Below are 27,792 nucleotides of genomic sequence, written 5' to 3' on the forward strand. Positions count from 1 at the left end.
GAGTGCCTCAGGGACTGTAGAAACTCAGGCTGCTGGCAAAGCCCTCCCTCCACGGGCAGCATGTTCCCCTGGTACCCCTGGCAGCCCAAGTCCAGTCTTGCCCACACTGTCCTGGCCTGGGTGCCAAGAGTGCTGGTTCCTGCAGATCCCAGCCACTCTGTCCATGTCTGGCTGAACAGCCCCTCCTGATGGTGAAAGTTTGACCCCCAAAGGTAATTTACTGTCAGATTCTGATGAAAGCAAGGAGAGAGCTGATTCTCCAAAGGGATTTTTGGTGAATTCTTGGCAAGCCTGATAATCCCTGGAAAGCAAAGATGGTAACATTTATACCCTCTCAGATTTCCACCATTCTGAGTGGCTTTGAGCAAGTCCCAGGCACATCCACCAAGAAGTCTGTGGCCTAGGGCGGGCTTTCCCTGCTAGCTGCCAGGCTAAGTTGGTCACCCCTTGACCAGGAGGTAGTAGGACACCAGGGTCTTCCTGAGAGGAACAGAGCTCTTCCCCAAGCCTCTGTTCTGTTCCCCCAATCCAGGTGTTCATTCAACACATAGTGCCAGTATCAGTTAGCTTGAGCGGCGTAACAAAATACCACAGACCAGGTGGCTGTAACAACAGAAAGTTATCGTTCACAGTTCAAGAGGCTGAGGAACCCAAGATCAAGATGCTGACAGGGTTGGTTGCCTGGTGAGGGCTCTTTTCCTGGTTGCAGATGTCCATCTTCTCACTGTGCACTCAAATGGCAGAGAGAAAATCAAGCTCTCTGGTGTCTCTTGTTATAAGGGCACTGATCCCATCACAATGGCCCCTCCATCAGGACCACATTGAAACCTGATTACCTCCCCAAAGCCCACCTCTTAATATCACTACAAAGAATGAAGCAGGTGATGGGGCAGAGAGGGAAGGGACAGTCCGAGCTGGAGTGCCAGGGAATCCCCTCTGAGGCAACTTTGGCCTGAGATCTGAAGAGCCCCTGAAACAGGCTCAGCAGCACAGCAGGCTGCTTGTCTTCTGCCTCCTCCCTCTTCCTCACCCCTTTGAACCCACTCTTTCCTTCAAGGATCACCTTCTTCAGAAAGTACTAAAACAGAGACCCTGGCTCCCTCCAAGAGTAGAAGATGCATTGTGTGTGTGTGTGTGTCTATGTACGTGTCTGTGTATACACACATGCATCACTGTAACAGACAAGATGGGTCTGAGCTTGTGAATTGCAGGATGAGTTTTTGCATATTCAGGTCTGGTGCATTGGGGACCAGGAATTCCTGGGAAATGGCCCACTCAGGAGAGCAGCCAGGCAACATTCCATCTGCCTGTGAGCACAAAGGAATTTTCAAAATGCAGAAAACAGCCTACTGTTTTAAGGAAGGCAGACCCCAGCTTGCAGTGGGCTCCCCTCTTTTCGCTCAGCTCAGCTGGGTTCTTAGGGGCCAGATTCAACAGGACGCGCACCGAGCTCCACTGTGTCTCTCACAGGCTGTGCCTGTGAACAGAAGCATTTCAGCAGCACATCTAGTGGTCGCCCCGTATGCAAAACATAGCCAAGTGCAAACCCAGGACTTCAAATGAGGATGGTGGAGGGAGGCGCTCTAAGCACTTTCTTCTGTGTCCCAGCTGTGGCCAGGCGGGCAATGTGGGTCTCCGTCCTGTCTGGTGATGGAGCCCCCATGGACTCAGCTCCCAGCATGTTCTTAGGGAAACCTTTTTCTCTTCTACTTCCCCCTTCGCAGTGATGAGCAGAGATGAGCACGTGCAGCCTGATCATTATCACAGAAGTAATCCTTGTTGAAGGGGAGCAGAGAGGCCCCCAGCCCCCAGGGCCCCCCGAATTCGGTTCCTGTGACCCAGATGCAGGCATCATCACTCACTCCTCCCGCTGTTGGCTCCACACACTAAAAGCCGCCTTGGGACCAGTTGTGCCCTGGATCTGGGCTCAGCAGGGAGAATGGTGCAGCTGAGAAGCCTCCCCACTCCCCCAGCCACACCCCGTCTGCTCAGCTCTGCCTCCACCTGAGTCCCCTCCTCCCTCTGCTCCTCATCGGACACTCAGTAAACCAGCTCTCCTCCAGCCCTGACTGTGTGCCTGGCCCTGTGCAGGGCCTGAGGGGGCTCAGGAGGGGAGAACTCACTCCTGGGGCCAGTGTCCATTGGGCTGCAGCTGGGTTCTTCTCCCCAAGTGGGGAATCAGGGCCTCGAGAGGAATAGCCAAGGGAAGCCGAGTTCTGGTGGGAGAGACAGACAGGCCAGCAGATCGCAGCCATGACAGAAACATTCCAGGCCACCCAGACTGAAAGACAGGACCACTGGAACACAGAGTCCACGCTGGCGCACGGGGCCTTGTCAAGTGCATCTTGGACCCAGGACCCGCCCCCACCCCAGTTCAGAGCAAACAGAACAGACGGCCACTGCTGCGGGGCTTCAGAGAAGAGAGAGGGACTCCAGGGTGAATTCCTGCAGGCACAAGTGTGGCGGCTGCTCCTTAAAGGGGACAATTTCCTGCCAATGTGTTCATGTGTCCTGGTGGTTAAGGGACAGCTCGGGGTCCCTGACCCTACGGCCCTCTTGGGAAAGTAGTGTGAATTCGAGTACAGGGGCCTTTTGCCCAGAAACCTCTCTCTGCCTGTTCCTTATGCTTTTGTCTCTGGCCACCGATGGCTATGACTGGGGGCCCTCTCCCCAGGTCATCCATTCCCTGCCCTCTCCTCCTGGTATCCCCTGTCTGGTGGCAGCCCGTCCAGCCAGACGAGACCAGACATGACTGAGGCAGGCCGCCAGTGCATTCTAGGCTGCCGTGACAGCTGACAAGGCTACAAGGACAGGGACCACAGGGAGGACGGTGGCCCGCTCCCTCCGGCGGCTGCCCCTCTGCTCCATTCCATTAGGATTGATCAGGCTGGGTCAGGGGTCTGCCGGGCCTGCACCGGGCACCTGGAAATTTCACAATGACTGATGGCAGTACCACCACGGGCACCTACCCCCTCCACCTGCCCTCACTTCCACTTCGTTCCTCTCCATTAGTCTGCGTCCAGCTCCCTCCCACACGGGGATCTGTTCTGACTCTTTCCTTCTTTCCTTCCTTCCTTCCTTCTGTACTCTGACCTCATCCCCCACCCCTGGCTGAACCTTGCTCCCCAGCAACTTTGCCAGACCCCGGCACACTACAGATGCCCTCAACTCACCCAGCAGCCGGATTGTCCCAGCCAATCAGCCTTGACTCAGCCAGGCCCTGGACGCCCAGCAGATGAAAAGAGAGAAGAAACCCCAGCAAGTCCCCCTCCAGAAAGAGTTGTCCTCCAGGTGGGGCTAGAAGACCTGCCTGCACCAAACTGTTAGAAAATCAAGCCAAGTCTGGGATGGCCAAGAGATGGTGTGAGTGACAGGGCTGGGAGGAGGGCCAGCTCTCTCATCCTCGGGGCTCCAGGGACCAGCAGGGTGTCATGGAGTGAAGAAGACAAAGAATCAAGTGGAGAAACTGCCACTCATCTCTGGGAACCTCCATAAATGGCACTGTGGGCTCCAAAGGCCACACCCACGGACACGTGCCCCCAGCATCCACTGAGGGGCAGGCAGAGGGTACCCTGGGGCATTGGCTGGGGGAGAGGTGCTGGTTCGTCTTCCTGGGAATGGGGAAGGCTCGAAGTCCTGCATCATGTGCAAAAGTGAGCACCAACCCCCCAAACACTCCATGGGCCCACCCGGAAGGATCTAGGGAGCATGAGGGAGCATGAGAAACCCAGACCATTTCCGGACAGTGTCCTCTGCAAGGCAGCCACGTGAGACTCTGACAAGTGTGGGGTGTGTTTGGGACCAGCGTGGATTCCCTGCGCCTGGCCCGGGGGACAGATTGGGCGTGGGTGGGGCCAAGTGCTTTGCTGGTGCACTTGAGGCTATGTGTGTAAATACGGCAGAGCAGGTGTGTGCGGGTGAGAGTTTGTGTGTGACGGTATATGCGTGGGTATGGATGTGACTGTGCAGCTGTGGGGGATGGGTTCATGGGAGGTGACCAAACTGAGCAGAATTGGGGAGTAAGTCATCTGCTCCCCACTTCCTCCTGCCCTCCTCCTCCCCTGGGTACCCAGAGGTCTGCCCACAGTGAGCAAATCACAGCCCAGCCCCCCTCCCACGCACACTTTTGATCAATTTGGTGCTTTCTTGTCAAGAAGACAAGCTATTTGCTTCCTGAGGATCAGATGGTGATGGATAAAATATAGGGAATAATTAAATTAGCAGTGTAATGGTGCTGCAAACCTCAATTAAAAAAATATTTCCATTGTCATAAAGTTGAGCCATTAATTTGAGGGGCTCTGCATTCCTGTGGCCCTGCCCTGCTCGGCAGCTCGCCTGTTTGGCCGCCTGTGGGTGGGGGTTCCCATCAGGGAGTGGGGCTGGGCAGCTTGAGAGAGGTTTGAAGCCTGCCTCCCACCTCCTACATGCACCCTCTTCTGTCCCTGTCACGTCTGAGCACCTGGATTCATCCCTGCATTTCAGGTGTGTCTCCAGTTCTCAACCTTGTTGACTGACCCCTCTCTCCCTCTGTATCTCTTCTCACTTTAAACTGGCCATCAGGAACTTGGCAGGTCAGCTTCCACACTGTTGCATGCACACAGGACCCCAGGCCTTGTCACGAGGGGCTGACTCTGCCCCAGGTGGAGAAGCAGTTGCCAAGATGCCTCAGGAGCATCAGGCAACAGGCTTGAAAGGGTGTGTGGCCAGAGGAGAGGAGCCTGACCACAGGACAGCTGGAGAGGAAACCTGCAGGGTCACATGGGGGCACTGCTGGTACTTGGGGAGGGAGGGCAGGAAGAGAGGAGCCCAGGGAGGAGGGTGGGGGAGGAGGAAGCAGAGAGAAAGGAGGAGAAAGGAAAATCAGAGCTGGCAGAGTCAGAACAGGGGTCAGAGGCCAGCAGGTGGCCCGTTCCGGGAGGGGGACGGTATTCCCCACCCCCATCTCTGTGCACAGCTTCTGGCACCATTAAGATCAAGCCTGACATGTGTGCTAAGGAGTGGACCCCTCATCCCCACCTTCCTTTTCCCCTTAAAGCCCCCTCTCCCACCTCAGATGGTCCCCCACCTCCACCTGCTCCAAACATCTGCCCCAGGAAAGCACTTATCTAACTGCCCATAACCCCCAGGGGTTGTTGCATTAAGGCAGGGACAAGCGCAGTGGTATAGAGAATGTCATCATCTGATGGGAAAGAGGAGGATCTGGGGAGTGGGCTGTGCTCGGCTGTAGAAGTCCGTGCCCCTCCCTGCCCAGGGCTCCCTGCCTGGGCCTTGGCTTGCAAGGGGATTTGGGGTGGCAGGCACAGATCTACTGGGATTAGAGCTGGAAGGAGCACAGGGCTGGGATGGAAAGCAGAACATGCTGATAATCTGCTGCACAAATGAGATCCAGCCCACAGGGAGCTGCCAAGGAACAAGAAGAACCCAGCGCTGTGGCCAGCCCTGGACCATTCCACCAGCCTCTGGAGGCCAGAAAAGGCCCAATCCAGTGTCCTCCAGTTTCTAATGAGTCTCTGGTCTGTCCAGAGAGATTTAACAGGAGCAACTGGATCCATCCCATGGGGTGGAGATGCAGCTAGGACCTGGTTCAGACTTAGGTCCGGCACTCGGGAGGCTATAGGATCCTGAGCATCCAGGATTGAGCATGAGCCTCTGGGTGACAAGGGGGGACTTGGAGGTTAAGGAAGCAGTCGACTGGCTGTGGTTCTGGGCTTCCAGGGCTCAGACCACAGAGGCAGAGGCCAGCCAGTGCCCAGGGGCGGGTTCTGAGGGCCCCTGACCCACCGCTGGCCGACGGAGCAGGGCTTGGTCCAGATGTGTGGGTTCAGCTTCCCTGAGAGGCTCAGCTGGCCCCAGATCTCCTGGCTGCTGGCAAAGTGGAGATTAGTAGGAGGACAAGAAAGGAGGAGTGGCCCCCAGCTTTCTGCTGAAGGGTCTTGGGCACAAATAACGCCCAGCACAAGGGACCAGAGGAACTTCTGTTACTGATCCAAAACTTGAGTCTGCTCACCCATGCACAGTAAAGCCGATCTACTGACACTGGGTTGTGGTGAAGGAAAGTGCACGTTTATTATTGCAACAGGGAGTCTGGGACAGCTCATGTTCAAAATACCCAAATTCCCCTATGGGTTTCATCAAAGCATTTTTAAAGACCAGGTGAGGGAGGGAGTCGCAGGGTGTGTAGTCATCTCGTGCACAGTGCTCTGATTGGTTGATGGTGAGGTAACAGGGTGGTGTCACAAGGGTTAATGATATCAACCCTTCAACTCCAGGTCTAGGGGCTATGGGGTCCTGGTCGTTAATTTCTTCCATTTGCCGAGCACGTTTTAGCATCTGTAAAACAATTCAGGAAATGTACTTCAGAGAGAATATACAGCAGATGATACGGGGGAGAGGTCTGTCCCTGGAATGCCCCACAGGGTCCTGCTTGGTTACACTTGGGGTCATCTCTGTCCCTAAGCTGCTAGAATCTCAAAGCAAAAGCCACACATCCCCACGTGAGGGCCCAGGGGTTGCAGAGCCCCAGCTGCAGCAGGGGGAACCCTGGGCACCCCGTCTTTCTGATGTCACCACTTAAACTGAGAGCTGAGAAAGCCCCAGAACCAGATGAGAGGCACGTTTTTCATTTTCTTCTCCTGGTGGTTTCTTCTTCAGGTCACTGCAAGAGTGTGCAGACTTAGTCTATCGGAGGCAATAAAACATTTTTGTCGCAAAGAGAATTCACCGAACCCAACTCTGTACACACCCTGAAGTGTGAGAGCAGAGTGAAGGGGAGTGGGCATGCCGTCAATGGTTTCTTCTTTGAAACCCTAGAGGGGAAACGATTTAGGAAAAGAGAAACTATTTAGGACCATAACAGTTAAAGATTTTTGAGAAAGGGACTGAATTGCACCTAGGTGGTTTTTTCTTTATAGGTTTGTTTTGTAAGACTTTCCAATCTCCTGTTTAATGGAGCCATGTTCAAGTTAATTTAATTCAATCAAAAGTTCTATTTTGACTTTTTCTAAGGATAATTAGTGGGAAAGCATGTGTTCTTTCTTGGTTAATGTCTCCAGATCTGCACTGTCTACAGATCAGGACAGCTCAGTTATCCATGCTGATTCTGCCTCACCCATCCCTCTTTTGACCTTCCGGTCCTCCCTCTCCTCCCCAGGCTTGCCTCTCTGCATCTCTTCTTGGCCTTCCTCCATCTTTCCCTAGGACCCTGCAGCTCCAGCTCAGCTCCCAAATGAGGCCGGCACGCTCAGCTCTCACCCACTCTGCCCCAGAACTGCTTCTCTAGTCATAAAACACTCACCACTTTCTTGATATGTTCCACACTGCCTGCAGGTGAAGGGAAGGTATTCAAGGCTGATGGTCTAGCCCAGGAGGTAGTGGTCCAGCCCATTGACTCCTACTCTTCTTCCGGGAAACTCTCCCACCAGCCACATCACTTCTCATCCCTCCCCTGTCATCACCTCTATCCCTTTGCGCATTCTGACTTCTCATTCTGCAGAGGGCCCCTCCCTTCCCAGGGACAAACTCTTGTTTTCTCCCTACTTGCCTCACGTTGGTGTTACCTCCTCTGTGAAGGCTTCCCCTTCCTTGAACTGATTTCTTTCTCTACATTTCCGGGAACACTTGGTTTACTTCAACACACATCCCATGATACTGTCATCCTCTTGGTCTATTTGTCAGTCCTACCACAGCAGACACCCTTTCGGGGATAGGAATGGATATGCTAGGAGTGTAAGAGCAGGTAAATTAAACTTGTGGAGGCTGCTGTCCAGTGGACTCGGTGGCCCGACCCCGGCTGCCGGTTGGGCCCGCGGCCCCTCCCCACCCAGCTGCTGTGTGGAGGTATTCGGGGGGCCCGGGTGGATCCCTGCGTGGCTCGAGGTCAGTGGGCATGTGGGGGGCTGGATGCCTTTGTGGTGGTTTGAGCGGGACGGGCTGCAATCGGGCTCGCCTCTTCCCTGGGGAGCGGGACGCGCCTGGTGGTGTGAGCGTGGCCGCACAGAAATCAGGGCAGAGGTGTGAACGCCGAGGAGGGAAACACGCGAGGATACCCCCCAGTTCGGATGCACTAGGAGGTTCAGTTCCCTGTTGACGAAACCCCAGTAATGGGTATTGGAGGCTGCAGCCCTGGTTTACGGGGCTTTTTATACCCACCAGGAACTTGCGCGGCTTTTATGTGGACGCCAAAGAACTCAGTGCTGAACGTGTTTGTGAGTGCCCTGAAAAACTAGAACTTTCAATGTATTCTAGAACTTAAAGGTGTTTTCCAGCACTGTGCCTCTCTGCATAGATGATGGATTCATTTCCCCCCAACTTTTCTTCCACTATCGTTTAGGGTGAGCTAGTGTAAAGGTTTTGTGGTGGTCGTGAAATGTTTAATCTTACAAATGAATTCTTCTTCTACGTTCCTGGTGACAATCAGAATTGTTACCAGGGGTTTGCAGTTCCCAATTTTTCTTATTCTCAAAAGATAGCGTTTCTGTCTAGAGTTGTCTTGAATCCTCACGATGGTACTTAGACTAGGTGAAAAGGGTGGGAACAGCGGACAAATCCCCCCCCCCGCCAGTAGGTAGTCAAGAGGCACCTCTTCTGAATGTAGTCAGCATAATGAGGTTAACTTTACACAAAACATTCTGAAGTCTTTTTTTTTAATTTTTTTATTGAGGTGTAGTCAGTTTACAATGTTGTGTTAATTTCTGGTGTACAGCACAGTTCTTCAGTCATACATGAATATACATATATTCCCTTTTGTGTTCTTTTTTCACTGTAAGCTACCACAAGTTATTGAATGTATTTCCCTGTGCTATACAGTATAAACTTGTTTATCTATTTTATATATGTTTTTTAAATGGAAGGGATTTAAAGGGTCTTTTCGATTCACCACTCCCCTGCCCCTAAATCACCACTCCAAGCAACCTCTCCCCCAATTTTTTTTTGGAAAATATCTTACACTTTCTTAATCTAGAATTATGCATCCTCTGTAGGCAGGGGCGTTGATGGAAATCGTGCTGCAGGGTGTCTGACATCAAGTCCGGGTGTGAGTTGGGGAGGGTGAGGAAAGGCTATTGTAAGAATGGCTTTGTTCTCTCTTCACTGGAAATTACCCCAAAACAAAAGGTTTATCACCACTACCAAGTCAGGCTTGCATTTACTGATAGATTTTTGTTTGGTACTCCCAGTTTACTCCATCCCTCACTTTTTTTCAGTGAATCTGAAGCCCAGAAAGATGGAAACCTCACTGAAATCATGTAGCTAGGTGGCTGGGGCAGAGGACCCTTGATCTTTTCTGGTGCTTATCATAGCATTAGCCGTAAAGCCAAATTTATTGCAGATTTCTAGACATCAGTTTGTGTTAACATTTTAAACGCAGTAATGGCACACTGTGTACAGGTATTTGAGCATGAAATCTTACAGCACAGTCACTGAGGTTGTGAGGTTGATGATGAGTGTGTCTGATTTTCTTCCGGCATGGTTTATGGATTATGTAAATTGAACACTCTGTATATTGCCATTCTTGGCTTTAAAAACAAAACAGGAAATGACTATTACAAAAATCAATGTACTGGCTATTTTATTATAACTTTTGGGTTTAATTACCTTAATAATAATACATTGCAGCTTGAGCAAAGTTGAAGTTAAAATCTCATGCAGCTTTCTGAAGTGGGACAAGTAGGCCATATGCTATATGAGTGTGTAACTGGAGGGTTACATCTCAGTTAGATTTCAGTTCTTACTGTTCAATTAGGATCAAAGGGGAAAGTTACTTTTTAACAAAACCACAAGATTATTTTAAAATATATATAAGATGTATTTCTTACAATAATGAATATTTCCTTAAGATCTGTGTTTTATTAAAACAGCAATTCTATGTAGAATACAATGGAAAAGTCAGAAATACTAGTTTGACCTTTGCATTTATATGTAATCTTATGAAAACTTACAGACAGGATATGTTTTGTTCAGGTAGCCTAGTAAAAACTGACGTCAGTTAAACATAGTAGGGTAGAGGCCCATGAGAAAATCCAAGAAGATCAATGCACCAAAATAGTTCTTTAATGGTTAACTTTTTCTTAAAGACATGTAAATGGTTTCTTATCATGTGAATTTTTAGTCTTATAAAATTGCCAGTTGAAGGATGGGGATATAGAAGTCTTAAGTTTTTCCTCTTTTTTGTTAATTTTTTGTTTGTGTTTGTTTTGTTTTAATTGAGTAGGTATTTCATTAGTAAAGAATTCTATTTTCTTATTGTAGCTTGGTGTGTGCCTTGCCTAGTTTCAATTGATACTCTTCAGGAATTATGTAGAAAAGAAAAGCTCACATGTAAATCGATTGGAATTACCAAAAGGAATCTAAACAATTATGAGGTGGAATACTCGTGTGACTACAAGGTAGTAAAGGATATAGAATATTATCTTGTAAAATGGAAAGGATGGCCAGATTCTACAGATACTTGGGAAACTTTTCAAAATCTCAAGTGCCAATTACTACTTCAGCAATTCTCTAATGACAAGCTTAATTATTTATCTCAGGTACAGAAAGGCAAAGCAGTAACTCTAAAAGAAAATCACAGTTCTTTGCAACCTGCCATTATGTTTTCATTGATAACCTCGATACCCGTCTTCCCCGAATAGCATTATTTTCCACGAGAACCATATATGCTGGAGAAGAGCTCACTTCTGATTATCAAATGAAAGATTCTATTGACCACAGCCCAGCCAAAAAGAGGGTCAGAACTGTGTGCAAATGTGGGAGCTGTGACTTGCAGAGGTTACCTCAACTGAATTTTCAGGAAATAGAGCTGATGATGATTGTAGCTTTTTTTTTTCTTCTAATGTTAACATTAAAAAAAAAAAAATTGGGGACTCTCTTCATATTACCAAGATTATGCACTGTGTTAATTTACAATTCATGTTTCAAGCTATTGGCCAAATGCATTACTGATACTTCTGAAGAGAGGAACACAGGGTCACATAGACTAACTCAAAATACCCAGTGGCCAAATTTATTTTGAATTATAATTGTCACAGGATCAAAGATGTAATTGTAACATTCTTTTTAAAAAAGTCAGTGTTTTACAGTCTAGTTATTTGACCTGTCTATTCTGTATGTTAAAAATGTAAAACCAGAGGGCAAAGGGAAAATGTCTATTTTCAGTAAACTCATTTTGTCTTCATTAGTAGAAATGTAATGGGCCTTTGCAATTTTAAATACCTGCATTACCCTTAGGTTTTTAAAAAGCTGAACTTAAGCAATAAAATAGAAACTATTAAAAAAAAAAACTTGTGGAAAGGTAAGAAAGACAAATTACACTAATTCATGGTCTCCAGAAGATATGCACAAAGCCAAGATATATACCAAGGCACATATCACCTGGTGGCCATCTTCAGAATTGCAAGTTTAGTTTATTTGGGTTAAGTAAGTGAATCCCTAAACCTAAACCTGTGAAGCAGCAATAAATTACCACACTTGAGTGCTACAAGTATAGTGTCTGGAAGTAAGCCTGGCCATTTACACTTGGCTTGAGTGAAGATGAAAGGTGTTAACTGATGTAAATGCTTCGGAAAACTGATACGTGTGCATTGAACCCAGGCCACGTGCCTGATCCCTGCCATGTACCGTGGAGGAGAGAGCTCCCCATATAACTAGAGAAACAAGTTTCACACATGGAACGATCAGAGAAACATTGGTTGGTGGCAACAGGTGACAGAAAAGCACTCTGGACAGAATGTCAAGAAGGTTTGTTGCACAAGGCTGTTTGGAGAAGGAATCAAATCAGAACATAGCAGGAGGGGGGTCGCAGGTTGGGGAGCTGGAAGGCAAGGGACACATCGGGGTCAGATGGCCACTGTCTTGAGTGTGTGGACCAGCTAAGGTAAGGGGAGGCCCCTGCACCCAGCTCCCACTTTTCTCTTGACATCACTACCCCCATTGCTGAACCTATTGTAAATGATGATTATTTTCTTAACATAAAAGTCCGACACACAGTCTCACAAATACAACTGTATCTACAGGGACAGAGGGAGGGAAGGTTTGGGATCGAGGTTGACCTGGCAAATCTGAGATGAATGGTTCCATACTCATGAGTACAGAATGGGGGATACAAGCCCACTGAAGAGGGCAAGTGGTTCTGGGACAAGCAGAAAGAAGAGGCCACCTCTCTGGGTGTGGAAGATGGGCCCCGGTCCAGGAAGGAACATGTAAACCAGGAGGGGCTCCTTTGCCATTCCTCCACCCAAAAGATGCTCATCACTGTGAGGGGGATGACAGTAGCCCTGTCTGGCCAGTGTCTGGTGATGGTGTCCACTTACTTCTCCCACCTCCCTCACTCTGCTGTTGTCAGCACCAGCTCCCTCTCTGGGCCAAGGCTTCTTCAGCAGCCCTTTCCATGCATGTCTTCCAACATGGCCCAGGGAACTTCAGGCACCAGAAGGGGTAAAAGGCCAGCATCCAGGTCCTGCCTTGATCATGGACTGAATTTGCTGAACCGAGGTGCAGTCCAGTTCCTCCACTATAGACACACCTCTGTCAAGTTGGGCCACAAGGCCCCTCCAGGCCCCCTCCAGCCTGCCCCGCTTGCTTCCTCCCTCCCCAGTCCCCATTCCTGGCCCCACCGGCTCCCTCTCCAGAGCTGAGGCTGGCCTGAGGACAGATATTAATGTGCAGATTAGCACAACCTGACTGGGTCCAGATTGCCACTTAGAATTTGCATATTAATAAATGTTTTTGTGACAGCATTTAGCAGCTCAGGAAGGACAGAGAGTCTCTCCTCCCCCTCCCCCATAAGTGAGATAACAAGACTTGAGAAGCCAAGCTTGCCCCCTTCCCGTCCCCCAACCTGTACAACTTCATCCCATCAATCTACCTACCTATCTATGGATCTCTCTTAGGGTCGAATCTCTCCCACCCTGCACCCAGCATTGAGCATCTCCACCTGGTCTCACAGTTAGCAGAAGGAGGCAGAAGAAGCTTGTGGGGTGAAGGGCTGTGCAGAGCCGCAGGGGAGCTGTCAGTGTGGCAGGGTATCTGGAAGGTCTACAGAAGAAAAGGGAACCATCTGGACCCCTAGACAGGTCAAGCGTGATGGGCTGAGAGGCAGAGGGAGAATTCATTCTTTCCAGAGATCCTGAGGGTCCCACCTTCCTGACTAGCAAGGAGAGGGGCCCAGGAGGCAGCACTAGCACTGGAGTGCGAGTCAGTAGCCCTGTCTCTGTGTGGGTCTTGGTCATCACTCATACAAGACCTGGGCCTCTGTTTCCTCTTCTGTAAGATAATAGGTTACTACCTGCCTCCCTGCACGCATCACAGGACTATCTGGGGGAATCAAAGGAGATAACGGATGTGGACGTGCTTTGAAAAGAAAGGAGGGGTTTACAGATGTCACATGGCATTTGGCATGGGAGGAAGAAATCCTGGGGCTGTATATTATAGACTTGTGTATTATACATGAGCCATCTGGAAATTAAGGATTCCGTATAATAGAGTTCTCAGCAGGCGAACGACCATCTCCTTCGAGCATCAAAACTTCAAAACTTGCATTTTAACCATTTGGAGGGAACAGCTTCCTAAAATGCACTTTCCAGCACCCTGTTTTCTTACTCAGAATAAAAAAAATCACCTAAAATTTTCTTCTCGACTCGAGTTTGTCTTCTGCAGGGTGCTGTTCTCAACAGTACCAGAGGGGGGCGGGAGGTTCTCTGCCCACTGCTGTGTTCTGAAGGCTCTTGTTTCTCCCAGGGGTGGTGTCCCTTCTGATTAAATCAGTGACCTGTCAGCTGTGGGGGCAGAAACCAGAATCACTAAACATCACTCAGTTCTCCAGGAGTACGTGTGTGCCAGACTCTGTTCCCAGCATGGGAAATGGCAGTGACTGAATCAGGGAGCCCACATTTCTGGGGAGGGGAGCTGGGAGCCGCTCATCAGCACTGTTTGTAAACTAGCAGTTAATAGCCCTAGAGTGGGTTTTCCATGAGCAAAGTGCACAAGAGTTTTAATACATGGACCATAAATATTTTACTTTTGTTGAATCAGTGGAGGGATTAATAAAACTTAGGGGCCTTTATGACCTACTTCCTGGTTCTCCTGTGTTCTGAAGAATGAGAAAGCTTGCTTGCTAGATGCATTGCTGATGCAAAAGGCATTACACATGCATGGATGTGTACGTGGGGGTGGGGTGTGTGAGAGAGAGAGAGAGAGAGAGTGTTCACTAGCCTTTGCCCAGTTGGAAGGAATAAACAGGACCTCTGGGAGCAGGGGGCCCTCTCCCAAGCCCAGGATACAAGAGGGAGGGAGGGAGAAGCCCCAGTCTACTGTTCCCTGGCAGGAGATGGAGCCTGGTTGAGTAATGAATCAGCTGTGTGTTGGGGCAGGGGTGTGGGTAGACCCTGAACCTCCCTGGATCTGCATTTCCCATTCTCTTCCAAGCGCTTCTGCCAGGAGAGACGGTGCAGAAGAGTGATTAATTCTTCAAGAGCCAGAGAGCATGGGCTTGACTGCTGATACCAGCTCTGTGTCTTGGCTTTCCCGTCTATAAAATGGGTTAGTAACAATCCTCCTCTCCTCATTATCAGGCTGTTCTCTGTTTTTACTTTTGCTTGAACTTCCTCACCAGGTCATTTTAAGGATGACAAGATTTAATGTGAAGGGTGGTCCTTCAGTGCTAGTTATTACCTTTGAGCCATCTCCCAAGCCTGAAGCATCTGCTCCCAGGGCTCGGAGCCCCTGTGGGGCCTCCTTTAGCAGCCCCTGGGTTGCCTCTCCCCTCCCCCTCCCTGCCCCAACTGGGCCCATCAATAAATATTCAATCAGTGCTGAGTGACAGAGAGCTCAGGCTGAGATGGGACAGGACAGGATCTTGCTGTGAATTCTTTGTAGATGCAGGAAGTGGGTCAAGTAGGAAGGAGGGCTTGGGGATCAACAGGGATCTGAGTCTTCATCCAGATGGCAGCTGGGGGTCAGCAAATCAGCCACAAGACATCCTCTGAGCTCAGTTAAAAAACAAAAAACAAACAAACAAACAAAAACCCTCCAACATCTGAATCCTATTCAAATAGCAGAGGCATGGCTCTCCTCCACCGCCTGTTAAGGGAGGGCTTGTGTGATGGAGGGGTCCACGTCTCCTCTCTGGCACCTGCAAGGCTCCCGCCTAGGGGACCCCACCTGCCTTCTGGAGTCCCCATATGGTGTGAGGCAGCCTTCAGCATTCCGAGAGATTAGAGTCTGGAGCCCGGGGGCTTGCGATGAGCCCAGGCAAAGGGTGAGCTGTCTTTTAAAGCCTGATTTTGTGACATAACTGCCTAGTAGATTGTCTACATTCTTTGCTCCGGTGTGGCCTCCTGGACCTTATCTCAGCACCAGTGCAGGGCCCAGCACCAAGCAGGCCTTCCATACTGCTGTTGGATGGATGAGTGGGTGGATGGATGACAGAGGGATGGTTGGATGGATGAATGAATGGATAGCCAAGTGGATAGATGGAAGTGAATGGATAGATGGCTGGATGGATGGTGGATGCATAGATGCATAGATGGGTGAATGAATGGATGGATGGGTGGGTGGGTGGGTGGCAGAAGGAAGGATGATGGGTAGATTACTTGCAGAAGACTGTCAGGAGTAGCAAGGTAGAGAGGGGGACATGGGTGTGGGTCGGGCAAGGACACCGTGGGGATCTATTTGGTGGGAAGAGTTGGGAGAGGGAGGCTGCACACAGACCTTTAACCCTGGAGAGGAGACCTCAGCACCACACAGGCACTGGGAAAGCAGGATTTTCCTGAGAGGGAGAGCAGCAGAGAAAGTGGGGCTGGGTGGCGGTGTTTGACAGGATGTAGGAGGGAGGGCAGCTGGTCTGAGAAGGAGGTGAGGTCAGGGGAGTTTCTCTCTGCATCTCCAAAATCGTGACAGTCTGGGGAGAGTCGACTTTGTCACCAGTGACTCAGCCCTGAGTTCAAATTGAATACAGGACTGGGCAGGAGGGTGGGGGCAATAGCCCCAGGCTGAAAGGAACGTCAGATTCTGGCTATGGCTCAGTGGAAAATGCAGACACGAGGCCTGGTCCTGAACTGACAGACCCCAGGGACTCATCAACCCTCTGTGGGAAAGGGTGGGTCCAGGTGAAGAAGCCCCAGAGCAGAATGGAGGCTCAGCCTCCCTCACTGAGGCTCCTTGAGAACCTCACATTGAACCCAGCTCTGCCTCTCCAACACCACGTGCCATGCAGACCACATGGGGAGAGCAAGGAGAGGGCCAGCAGGGGCCTTGGGGTCTCCAACCCTCTCTCAGGAGAAGCCTTTTCAGCCCTGCTCACATCCCAGCATAGACAGAAAGTCCTTCCCTGAGTCTAACCTCCATCCTTCTTGGTGCAGTTGTCAATGAAGAACTAAAGGGAGTCAGTGGGAGGTCCTAGAAGATAGTTCTCAGAATTTCCTAGAATTTGCCTGGGGCAAGGAGACATTGGAGGACTTTTCTGGCCTCAACAGGGGCCCAAATCTTGCTGGCCTATGCAGGAGCAAAAGACTGGACTTTTGGGTTTTTTCCTGTAGCCTCTTATTTGTGGTGCCAGAGCTGGCCATTATGGAGGTGATTAAATTTAAAGACACTGCAGTAAACTCCAGCCTACGAAAGGCAAAGGTGGACAGCACCATTAAGGTGTAATAGGAAGCAAAGCTTAATGAGGTAAGAGAGGAAAAGATAACCTGCAGTCCCTTTCAGGATGGCCACTGCACCTCCACTTCCGCCACCCTCCCTCAGCAGTGGGCGGGAGGTTGGTCAGGGTAGGGACAGTGGGGGAACTTTCTGGAGAAGGAGATGCATCAGCCTTGAAGAGCACGAAGGACGGATTTATGCCATGAACTGGGGGGCTCAGGTGCTGGCTGCCTGGGGCCAGACGACTGGGCTTCCTGAACCCCTGTGTTGCCCTCCATGCTGATGTGGGGGCCGTGCACCCACCAGCTGCTCCTTTCCCATCAGCCCTGGCCCCCCCCCCCACTGTGTCCTCGAAGATCTGCCTTCTCAGCGTCTGTGGGTTTTCATAAGACCCTACAAAATAAAAGCAAGGCTTACCCCCACGTGCAATTCCCCTTTAATTTGGGGTTTATAATGTATGTGTGTTTATTTCACGGCGGTGAATGCTTCCAAGGGACTTTCTTGTCGCAAGCGTTGTCTGATTTATTCCCCTCCAAGGTCCTAAGAAGGATGTGATTGTTAGTAACAATCATGCCGCCCATCTTAGAGCACTTTCTGCTTTTCAGGGCATTTTAAAATCCATTATTCTATTTAACAGAATTGGAGGCTCATGGGGAAATTGTGATGTCAGGGGAATGTGCCCTCAGCCACCCCCGTGGCCCTCCAGGGCTGGCCTCCCTCCCTGGACTCCTGCTGCTTCTGTCCAGCCACCCCACCCGTGAGGAGCCACTGTGACACCCACGTCCTGTGACCCAAGCAAGGGGCGGGTGAGCGTGCCTCCCTCTCTGTCTCTGCACACTGCCTGTTCTCCCCTTCTGTCCTTCCAAATCCCCCACCCCCGTGCTCCTGGCTGGCGGGGCATCCCTAGAGCCAGACAAACCCAGCATCCTCTCAGATGGGGCTTCTGCCTCTCACACAGACCCCAGAAGCATTTGGCTTGAATAACTTGAACCATTTCCCCATAAGCACATCTGTCTTTTCCTGCCAGCCCAGTCCCACGATGTGGGGTATCAGCTCAGCTGTGTACCTTCATTTTGTTTTCTTGGTGCCTCCTCCTCATTTCTAAGGCCATCAAAAGTGACCCTGCAGCCGGAACCCACCCCGCCCCATCCTGCATCCAACACCAGCACAGGGGACCCAGGGAGCTGGAAAAGCACCCCAGGCCAGGCTCCCACAGACAGATTCTGGCTGAATTCATCTGGCATGGGTGTCTTTCTGTTTTCTTTTTTTTCCTTTTGTTTTCTTGAAGTTCCTCAGGTAGTTCTCAGTGCAGCCGGGGTGGGAGTCCAGGGAGGTGGTCCTTTAAGCTGTGTAGATCTCAGGGCCTTACACAGAGTGGGTGGCTCCTGGAGTGGCCAGGAGCTTGTCCTCAGTCAGTCCATCCAGGGACCATTGGAGGAGCATTACCATGTCCACCCGAGCCACCAGACCCTTGCCCTCCCTGATCAGCTTCTCCCACCTAGAACCCTCTGCCTTCCTGCCTCTCAGGAAGCCTCTTGTCCATTCTCCCTGCAACCCTGACCCTCCCTGCTGCACACTCAGCTGAAAGAAAATGCCCAGTATAAAACCCCAGGGGCACCCAAGAGTTAGGGAGGGACTGTCTGCTCTGCTTTCAAATGTCCAACGTCCACCACACGAACTGAGCTCTAGGTTACAACTCCAGCTCTCGCCAGGCCAAGGGAAGGCTAGGCCTTGCCTCTCCCTGCATCCCGGGAGGTCAGCCAGGTCAGCACTGCCAGCCGCTTTGCAGGGGCTCCCAGGGCCTGGCCCACTTTCAACCAAGGCGAAGCCAGACCCCAAGACTCCTGTTCTCCAGCCCAGAGCCCCAAGTTCCCGGCAACGGTGCATCATGGCTGGAGAGAAGTGGAGAGGGGCTCTGTTGCAGCCAAGTCTTCTGAGACCTTCCTGGAATTCTCCAGCACCCAGTACTGGACCCTGGGAAGCCTTGATGGCCAGAGGAAGCCTGGGCTTTGGCCAGAGGGATGGGAGAAGGCAGGAACACACCCACACAAGGCAGAGATGCAGGAGAGAGCAAAAGGAGGGATGGAGATGCAGGAGACAACAAAAGGAGGGAGGGAGACAGCGTTTGCGGAGGGACCCAGGCTGGGCTGCAGGGAAGACGCAGCTGGGAAGATAACCAGGCCAGGAAGGGGCTTGGGGCAGATCACAGAGGAAGGAGGGGTGAGCTGATTCCATTAGGGTCAGGGAGCCAGAGAAGCTCCTGAGAGGTAGGTGGCCCCCAAGAGGGACGTGGTCTGGAGCAGTGGGAGGCTGCCAGTTCAGGAAAGGGCTGGACGAGAGGTTGCCCTTGTGGGAAGGAGTGAGGGCTGATGGGGAGAGGAGGAGGTGAGGCACCCACGGGTGCGCTGCAGAGCCCGCTGGACTCGTCAGGTGCCCCCCTCATTAAGATCCCCGTCTCTGCTCCTGACTAACCTGCCCCGGAGTCTGGGCTCAGTAAAGGAAATTGATTACTTTCCATTGGAATTAACATCTGGTCCCGGGTCACATCGTTAGGATAATTTGTTATAGGAAAAGCAAAGGAACTAGCTCCCAGGTAATAAAGTTCTCGTGGACCCAATTAAAGAGGCCTTCGCCAGCCCGTGGGGCTGGGCTGGAGAGGGGGCGGGGCTGGCGACCTGGGAGACCAGGAGGGTCATCGGAAGCAGATGTTTGGGGGTGAAAGAGTAGGGGAGCTTGGCTCTGGCGCCGACACTGCGTAGCCCTGTCAGGCCTCCAGCTCCAGCCAGGCCGGGGCCGGCCGTAGCGGGTGCTGGTAGCAGCCAGGTCCAGCCTCACACAGTCGGGTTGGCATCCTGGCTCCACCTTCTGGGGAAGCCACCACCCTCTCTGTGCCTCAGTTTCTTCTGCCTCCCAGGGATGTGGAGGATTACAGAAGCTCTTTGTGCAGGGCCAGTGGTCAGTGACTGCTGGTTCTGGCTGGATGATTGTATGTCCATCCCATGCCAGTGCCACAGTCCAGTCTGGAGGTGCGCCACAATGTGTGTCCCCCATCCCTCACTGAGCGGACCCAGCTGCCCACCCAGGGGCCCCCAGCTTCATCACCTTAATGCTCCCTCCTTTCTTCCACCCCATCACCGCCAAGCACTTTCATAAAAACCCCCAAAGTTACATTTGCAATTCATTTGTTTGCCAGGCGGGCAGATTTATGGCAGGTATCTGTATAAATATTTATACTCTGCAGCAAGGAGGTTTTGGAGGTCACACACACACACACACACGGGCCCTCATGTCCCCCCACCCCCGCCCCGGCCAGCTGCAGCTAATGGATGAATGACAGCCACCCCATGCACAAACTCGACCTGAAAACACATGTCTAGGGCTGGACTGGCCACATCACAGTCACACTCACGCACACAGCATCGTCCTGCTGGGCTGGCCCTGGGCCACCAGCTCACTCCATCTCCTTTCCACAGAGGAGGGGCCACAACTCAAAGAGACAGGACGAGGCCAGAAAGAGGCAGGAGTGAAGTTCGAGGTCAGCGCCAGGCAGGGATAACACTCCCCTACTCTGTGCCTCCATCACATGTGGGGTTACCCTAGGCAGGAGAGGAAATCAGGCAAGCACTGACACGATGGTTTTCCTGAGATTTTTTATTAGGACTGATTCAGAACATTTCCCCCAAGACTTTGGGAGCCCCTGGTGGGTGAGTGCCCAGCCCTCCGTGTATACCCAAGGGCAAGACGGGGGAGACCCCAGTTCTGCACACAAGCCTGTCGTGGTCAGCACTCAGACCCGGGGGCAGGGAGCCCGTGGTGGCCAAAGGAGGTGGCCTCCCTCAGGGGAGGGCTAAGATGGGTTAAGGAGGTACATTTTATGTGTTTCACCACAATTTTTGAATTTTAAAAATCAAATCAAATCCTGCCATTGGGGAACTTAAAACAATAATTTTACAAAAGGAAGAAAAGAGATTTAGTTTGGTTGAGCCTGCGAGAGGCTGGGTTAAGGGTGGGGGCTTAAGGGGGTAGCCCGCAGGGAACCAGTGGGCTGAGCTGTGGCTGGGAGCTCCGTGGCTTGGCGGTGGGAACAGCTGTCTCTCTAGCATGTAAATCGCTGTAGATTTGGGTAAAATGCACACTTCTGGTCCATCGCTCACCTCCCACATTCTCCTCTCGAATTTTTCATTTGGCAAGAGCTGATGTATGGTGGTACATCCCTCCCCAATATTATTGTTCGATTAAAGCAGGCCTTTAACCCAGCAGCTGTAGATCATCCACCATCAGGGAGCCCACGGGCCTCTCGCCTGAGGCTGTGGCATCGGGAAGGACCTGCCTACGTGGGCCTCTCATGTCCACCAGCAGCCTGGACCCCCCCACCCTCCAGCCCCAGCTGGCACGATGCCCCACCTGGCCGGCCAGCTCAGCTCCCCTCCGGTGCACTGCTGCCTACCATTCTGACACTTCAGCCTCCTCCCACTGGGGCCCTAGTCCCTTAGAGGCAGGGAGGTGTTGGGACACAGCCGGCTCAGGGCTGGGCAGCCTTAGGCAGGCTACCAAGCCTCTCTGTGCCTCAGTTTCTTCATCTGTAAAGTGGTGATTCTAAGTGCCACTCTCACAGGACTGCGGTGAAAATCAAGTGAGTAAATACTCAGATCTGCTAATCATGGGTCACTAACCATCACCGTTACTATGACATTCTTTGTTCCAACTAAGATCCTCCAGGAGCAAGATACTCTGCCTCCTGGGTGTTTATTTCCCCCACTGGCTCTTCAGCGTCCTGGGTCAGGCCCGGGGCTGTTGCAGGCCCTGGTCAGTGGGTGGGCGGGTGTACTGGCTTCAGCCGCCCCCATCCACGTGGCTCTGCCAGCACCTAGCAGGTGGGGTCAACCCAGCTTCAGCCTCTCCAGGCCACTAGGCATCCCTGCCTATAAAGTGGAATCATCTTTTCCCTGCGTCTTCTCGGCCTGTTGTGAGGTGTAAGGAGACAGTGCTGCACCTTAGAGCTTCCCAGTTCAGGGAGTGTAAGGGTGTCGAGTGCAGCCTGACCCCCGGGGCGCTGGCTCCTCCTGTGTATCCTGCACTCCAGCCCTCAACAAGCCACCCCAACCACCTGCTCGAGCAGGACGCTGCCCACGGAGAGAACACTCCTCTTTCTAAGGCTCTATTATTTATGCTATTTTTACCAAGCTTCAAAGGCACACTGGAAAGAAAGAAAGGAAAGAAATGTGTGCTTCCTACAGTGTGAACTGTGCCTGTCCCCAGGCCAGTCCTGGGACCTCTCTAGCCCCAACGCCTGTTCTGTCTGAGCCCCTGCATCAAGTGGATATCTCTAGCACCTTCGATGCCACTCCCCAGGGCCTGGCACTGCCTGAGGACTGCCCCCAACCCTCCCTGGCTCTGTTCTTATTCCATCCTGGGCCAGTGAGTGGTCAGCCTCACTGAGGGTAGCAGAGGGACTTTACTGCCCCCTCCCAGCTTCCGAGATCCCAGGTCCTGGTAGCAAGACCTGGCCTTTCCTCTCCTGGCCTCTCAATCCTACAACCCACCAAGAAAACCCACACTATGTTCCTGGCACTGCTCAGGGAGCTTTTTTGCATGCAAATCATGAGATATCTCTAGCTGTTCAGTGTGAGGACCTGCTTGGAAGAGATATTTCTATCAGGACAGGCATGGCCACAGACCTCAAGTAAAGGGGGTGTTGGATGAGATGTCCACAGAAAGCTCACCCCGGGAGGGGCCATGCACATCCTCAGAGGCCAGGGTCCCAAGGCTTCTGGTCAGTCATCTGGACCCTTAGGACACCGCAGGACCTTGGTAGCCCCCAGGCCCGGTACCGTGGATTTTTCAGCTTTATACTGTCTGTTCCTGGCAGGGTGGTGAATGTTTGTTGACTGAATTCTTGGTGATGATCTCTGAGGAATCGTGGCAAATGAGAATGATGCCGTGAGGTCAAGAGAGGCAAATGTAAGACAGATTTCCACTGAAGATAAGGGTGGTTCCTCAAGCAACAAACCAGTCAGTATGTACCAGCCTTCAGCAAGATTCTAGAAGAGTTGGCAGGTGAGAGCTTCGAGAAAGAAGTGGTGGACCTTGGGGCTACCCAGTTTGGCCCAAAAAGCCTTCCTTCACAGACTGTCTGAGTTGGGCAGCCCTCAGCCAGTTTTCTCCCGAGGACCTTGTGAGCAGTTGAGGAAGAACAGTCTGGAATTGGCTGAAGGCCTGTCCCTAGGACATAGTGGCAGTTAGGAGGGTGACACCGAGTGAGATGCCTCCAGGATGGAGCAGCTGTCTCTGGCCTTGGTCCTGCCGGAACCACGTCGTTATCAAAGACTTGGCTGCAGATGTGACAGCATTTGCAGGTGGCTTAAAACTGAGAGGAAAGGTGCATCTGTTTGATGACAGAATAAAGATGCAAAACTCTCTGCAGCTGAAAGTGATGGGTTGACTCTCATGAGATGATGTTCAATAGGGAGACGTCCAGGGCCTTTTGCTTGGGGCTGACACTCTAACTGCGGATGCACAGAGAGGAGAAGGTGCAGCTCCCATCAGCTTTGGCAACTCAAGGAGTCTCTGTGTAATGCAGCCACCCTGGTACCTGCCTGCGCCTTAGACCGTGTTAAGGCAAGTGCAGTATCTGGAAGGAGGAAGTGTCGCTCCCGCTCTGCTCTGCGCTGTTGAACCAGTTCTGGGGCCCGTGAGAGGCTGGTAAACACTGAGTGTGCTCAGAGGCATGAGTAGGGCATGGGGGACCTTACATGCACAGCACGTGACAACACCGTTAGGTGGATGGAGAACCAACTGGGAAACAGCCATTCAAGGGTGGTTCCAGGGAAAAGGCTCATTTCCTGTGGCTCCAAAGGATGAGGTCAGGACCACTTATGGAAACTACTGGAAGGCAGATTTCAGGTAAACCCTGAACGCATGCTAACTCTCATTGCCATATGAGGGACACGTGGCTGCTGTGGTGGTGAAGTGACTGTACGTAGGTGAACTGGACTCTTCAGAGTGGGGATCATTTAGTGGGGATTTATGGTCAGGACATGGAGAGGCCACATGGCCTCAAAGGTTCTTCAAAGTGCATCTGGGTTCTGCAGTTCCTCCTGGGTGTGGAGAAACCCCAGGGGCACTTCCACCCTGCCATGCACCTTGTAAGTGTAATTGTTCCAATAACACCCAAGATCAAGGTGGATGAGGCTGGTGGGAATAGTGGAAACTCCACCCCTGCTTTGGAGCATCAGAACAGTCCATTAACATATCACCCTGGGAAGACAGCCCCACCCCGGGCAGAGAGACGCAGCCATCCTCTCCTGCTTCTCTCTGGGCTTGGGAAAGTGGGGTGGCCAGTCCTGCAGAAGGAGGAATGAAAAAGTTCTATGCCCAGAGCTGTCTAGGACGGCCCCTATCAGACAGGAAGCTGGGAACCTTCAAGGGCCCTCAGCTTGCAGGCTTTGGGAGTTAGGGTCTGGGGGTCTGTCTTGCTTGCTGGCTCTCTTTGTCCTTACATGTCCAGTTTCAAGCAGTCAGTGCCTTCTGCTTCAGAAGAACACATGACTGTGGCAAGCCAGGGGATCAGATGAGGCTTTGAGGTGAGAGAGCCAAGGCTTTGCATAATCTCACCCAGAGGAGGGGTGGAGGGGAGCTGAGGCTGCCTGCAGCTTGCCCAGCCCAAGGCCCCAGGGCACAGAGAAGCCGAGCAGCGGTCTCGTGCAAGGGACACTGTGTACTGGTGCCTTCCCTGGGCAGCTCCTCTCAGAATATTCTGTGGTCTGTGGTGGCTGGGTCCCCAGAGAGTGTAAGTCCATGGCCTGGCCTGGCTGGAGCAGAAGGTGTGAGTGGGGTTAGAGGAAGCAGTGATTCTGGGAGAGTCACTGGAACCAGACCACAGAGAACCCTGGACACCAGGCTGGAGGCACTGGGGAGCCAGAGCATGTCTTTGAGCAGCTGAGGGATGGAATCAGGCATAGGTGTGGGGCAATAAGGAGCAGCACCAAGGCCACAATGGTGAGGCTAGAGAGGAAGGGGCAACTCCAGCCAGGAGAGGGCATGGTCGGGACGCTACCTTGAGACTTGAGAAAACCCGGGGTAAACACACACTCACAGTGTCAGGGGGAGAGGTCACCAGGAGTCACAGGGAGTTCCCAGGGCCACTTATAGATCCTTCCGAAGGCCCAGAGAGCCAGCACTCCACGCGATCAGGGTCGGGAGGCATCTGGGGGGTAGGCATGGCCCTTGGGCAATGGCTGGGTGTGCTTTTGGGTCCCACTGGACTCTGGGACCCAACCCAGACCCTGGCTGTCCCTCATCCCCCACAGTGTCCTGGGAGAGAGTTACAAGTTCACACCTTCAGGTGTCCGGGGCCCCGTGGTAGGGGCTGCGGGCCAGGGCAGAGGCTCAGAAGGGGAAAGGGACCGGAGAGGGCAGGGCAGCGGGCTTGCATCTCCCAGTGGAAGTGTCTGTAAATAAGCCTCACCCCAGTCGGCCCCTCTCTCTCCCTAGTGCTGCTCAAACAAGCACACAGCCCCTGGGGGTCAGATACTGCTGAGATTTGCACAGGGCTCCAGTGTGCAGACCTCTGTGCTGCAGGGACCCACGTGCCCCACCACACAGGTGCCCAGGGGTTCACCCCGGTCCTCACAGCCCTGCTCATGCATGCCCCACCTGCACCGCACAACTCACAGGCTACACGGGTGTGCCGGGCAGCTCAGTGGGCGCGCGTTGCTGCCGCCCAAGGACACAGCGGACGGGCAGGTGGAGCTCATGCGCTTGGTGGGGGCAGTGCCAGGGCACAGCTGCCTGCTCCCTCCACACCACGGTGGCCCCCGACCCTGGGGTCAGGCTGGAAAAAAATGACTTTGCTGGCTGAAAGTGATGGAGGCTGGCTGCTGACACAGAGGAAGAGGAAGTTTTATGTCAGAAAATTGGATTTGAAATCAAACCAGGCTCCTGGGAAGAGGGCCAGTCCGAGACTGCAGCAGTCAGGATGGGCAGCGGCTGGAGAGGCCAGCCAGAAGCCACGGTGGGGGAGACAGTGACCTCTCCGCCCCTCTCCGGGGAGCCAGGCCCTGCTGTCTCCCTGCTGGGGGAAGGATCAAGACCCCAGGGCCAAACAGGCAGCAAGGCTGAAAGAGACATTTGTGTGAGCATGAGTACGAGGGTGTGATGTCAAGAGAAGGGACAGTGGCAGGGAGGCGGAGAGGAAGGCTGTGCAGGGAGATGGGGTCACCTGGTGGGTTCACCTGCATTGGACATGGCGGTGGGGGAAGGTTGCATTCTCGCCTAATGGATCGATGAATAAATGAATGAAATCTATATCCTGGGACATAGCTAGTGTCACTACATCCAGGTCACAGATGGAGTCTCCGAGACCCTAGTGACCTAAGGAGCCACTGAAACCTGGCCCTGAGAATCCCAGGGCCAGCACCCCTCCCACATCGCCCAGCCCATGTCCCTGGGCCCCAAGCACCCATGCCACTAACCCACCTCCTCCCCAAGGCCACCTCCCCTGCCTCTGCTGGAAGGCTCTCTGGGTGTGGGGCGGGGGGTGTTGTTAACACACCCCAAACAATTAACTGGAATTGCACAAAAGTGGAGAGGAGAAGCTCTTGGCGACGCCACAGCTGGCAGAGGACGAGATGGATGAACTTTCCCACTTAGCCAGCGCCACGGAGCTGACAGTAAATGTCAAAAGTAATGATATTGACTTTAAGGTATTATGGCTCCAAATGTCACTTGTGCTCTCCTTTTCTTTCTCTCTCTTAAGGAAAAAAAGAAAAAAAACAGTCTCCCCGATTTGATTTACATTTTTCCTTCCTCTGCGTCCCTGTTCCTAGAGTGGGGGGGGGATGGAAGCGGTCGGGCTCTTTGCACCAGGTGGGCACCCAGCCCCAGAGCTCATTACGAGAAAGTCAGATGTGGCGCCTCTGTCCTTTTTGTCCCAAGTGTCTCATGCTGGATGAGGAAGACATCCCCAGAAGATCCTTTCCCTCCCTCCCAGCCTTGTTCCAGCTCAGGAACCCCCTACAGCCCCCCAAGACTGGAAGAAAGAAGCTTAAGAGGCCAAAAGGCCTAGCTCCCAAATCTCTGCAGCTGCCTCTCTCCCCTCCCCATGTTTGTCTCCTATCAAGCCCCTCCCCCATCATTCACAACCCCATGACTATGCTGTCTCCTTCCTGTCCATCTGCCTCATCCTTTCCATCTCTTAGGCCACAACTCCTCCAGGAAGCCCCCCATCACCACTACCCAAGCCCACTCTTCCTCGCTTCCTCCTGCAAACACCCTGAGACACCCACTCCTTCAGGGCCACTAGCCCCACAGGCTCCCAGGCTTCCTGCCCCAGATCTCATCTCTAAAGCCAGCTTAAGGCTTCTGAGGGGCCAAGATCCCAGCTTCCCTACTTCTGGGTCCTGCAGAGCTTAGCATTTCCCCTGGGGTTTTCAATAAATATCTCTTAAATGGGAAACCAGTAGGCGCCACCCAGAGAAGCCCCATGGGGAATGGGAAGATGGGTGCCAGCAGAAGAAGCAGGGCTGGAGGAGTGGGGCACCAGATCCATCCCAGACAGGGAGGCTCTAGGTATAGTGTGAACAGCAGAATCGTGTGAGGTGGGTGGGTCTCAGATTCCCCAGTCCAGGTGACCTGGGGCCCCAAGGACGCTATTACCCTCTCCAGACCCAGCCTCCCAGTCTTCCATTGGGAATATCAATGCATCCTCTACTAGCTCCATCTGCACAGAGCTGCAGGAGAGGACCAGGCCAGGGCCCCAGACAAAAGCGTGGGCCCCCTCCACCTCCACTCCCACCTGAGCTCTGCACCTCTAAGCCTCAGTTCTTTGTTTGCAAAAAAGAGATAGGGACTATCCTGTGAGACTTGTGTGTGGTTTTGAGCTAGCAGAGGGTCGGGTACACAGCAGAGCTGACATCTGGGCGTGACTTGGGCATCACTGGGGATGTGCTTAATAACCAGGGTAAGATAAAGGCCTGGCCAGGTGGTACCTGCACTATAAGCAGCTTTCTGGGTCCACCCCACTGCTGTTCCCACCCACACCCTGTCCTGTGGCACCACAAGATCTGGTTTGGGGAGGACAGAGACCATCCTCCTTGGCAGGGTTCTCACAGGGCCAAGAGCTAGAGAGCAGGGTGATAGTTATCGCTTCACCTGAGGCCTCTC

The 27,792-nt window shown here is 52.5% G+C and overlaps 1 pseudogene; it reads left to right on the plus strand.

The window, feature by feature from the left end:
* LOC123614468 (histone-lysine N-methyltransferase SUV39H2-like) overlaps positions 1–10,775 on the plus strand; it is a 113,023-nt pseudogene extending 102,248 nt beyond the window's left edge.
* The last annotated feature ends 17,017 nt before the right edge of the window (positions 10,776–27,792 follow it).

Source organism: Camelus bactrianus, chromosome 35, assembly GCF_048773025.1.
Source record: "Camelus bactrianus isolate YW-2024 breed Bactrian camel chromosome 35, ASM4877302v1, whole genome shotgun sequence".
In the NCBI taxonomy this organism is placed as follows: Eukaryota; Metazoa; Chordata; class Mammalia; order Artiodactyla; family Camelidae; genus Camelus; species Camelus bactrianus.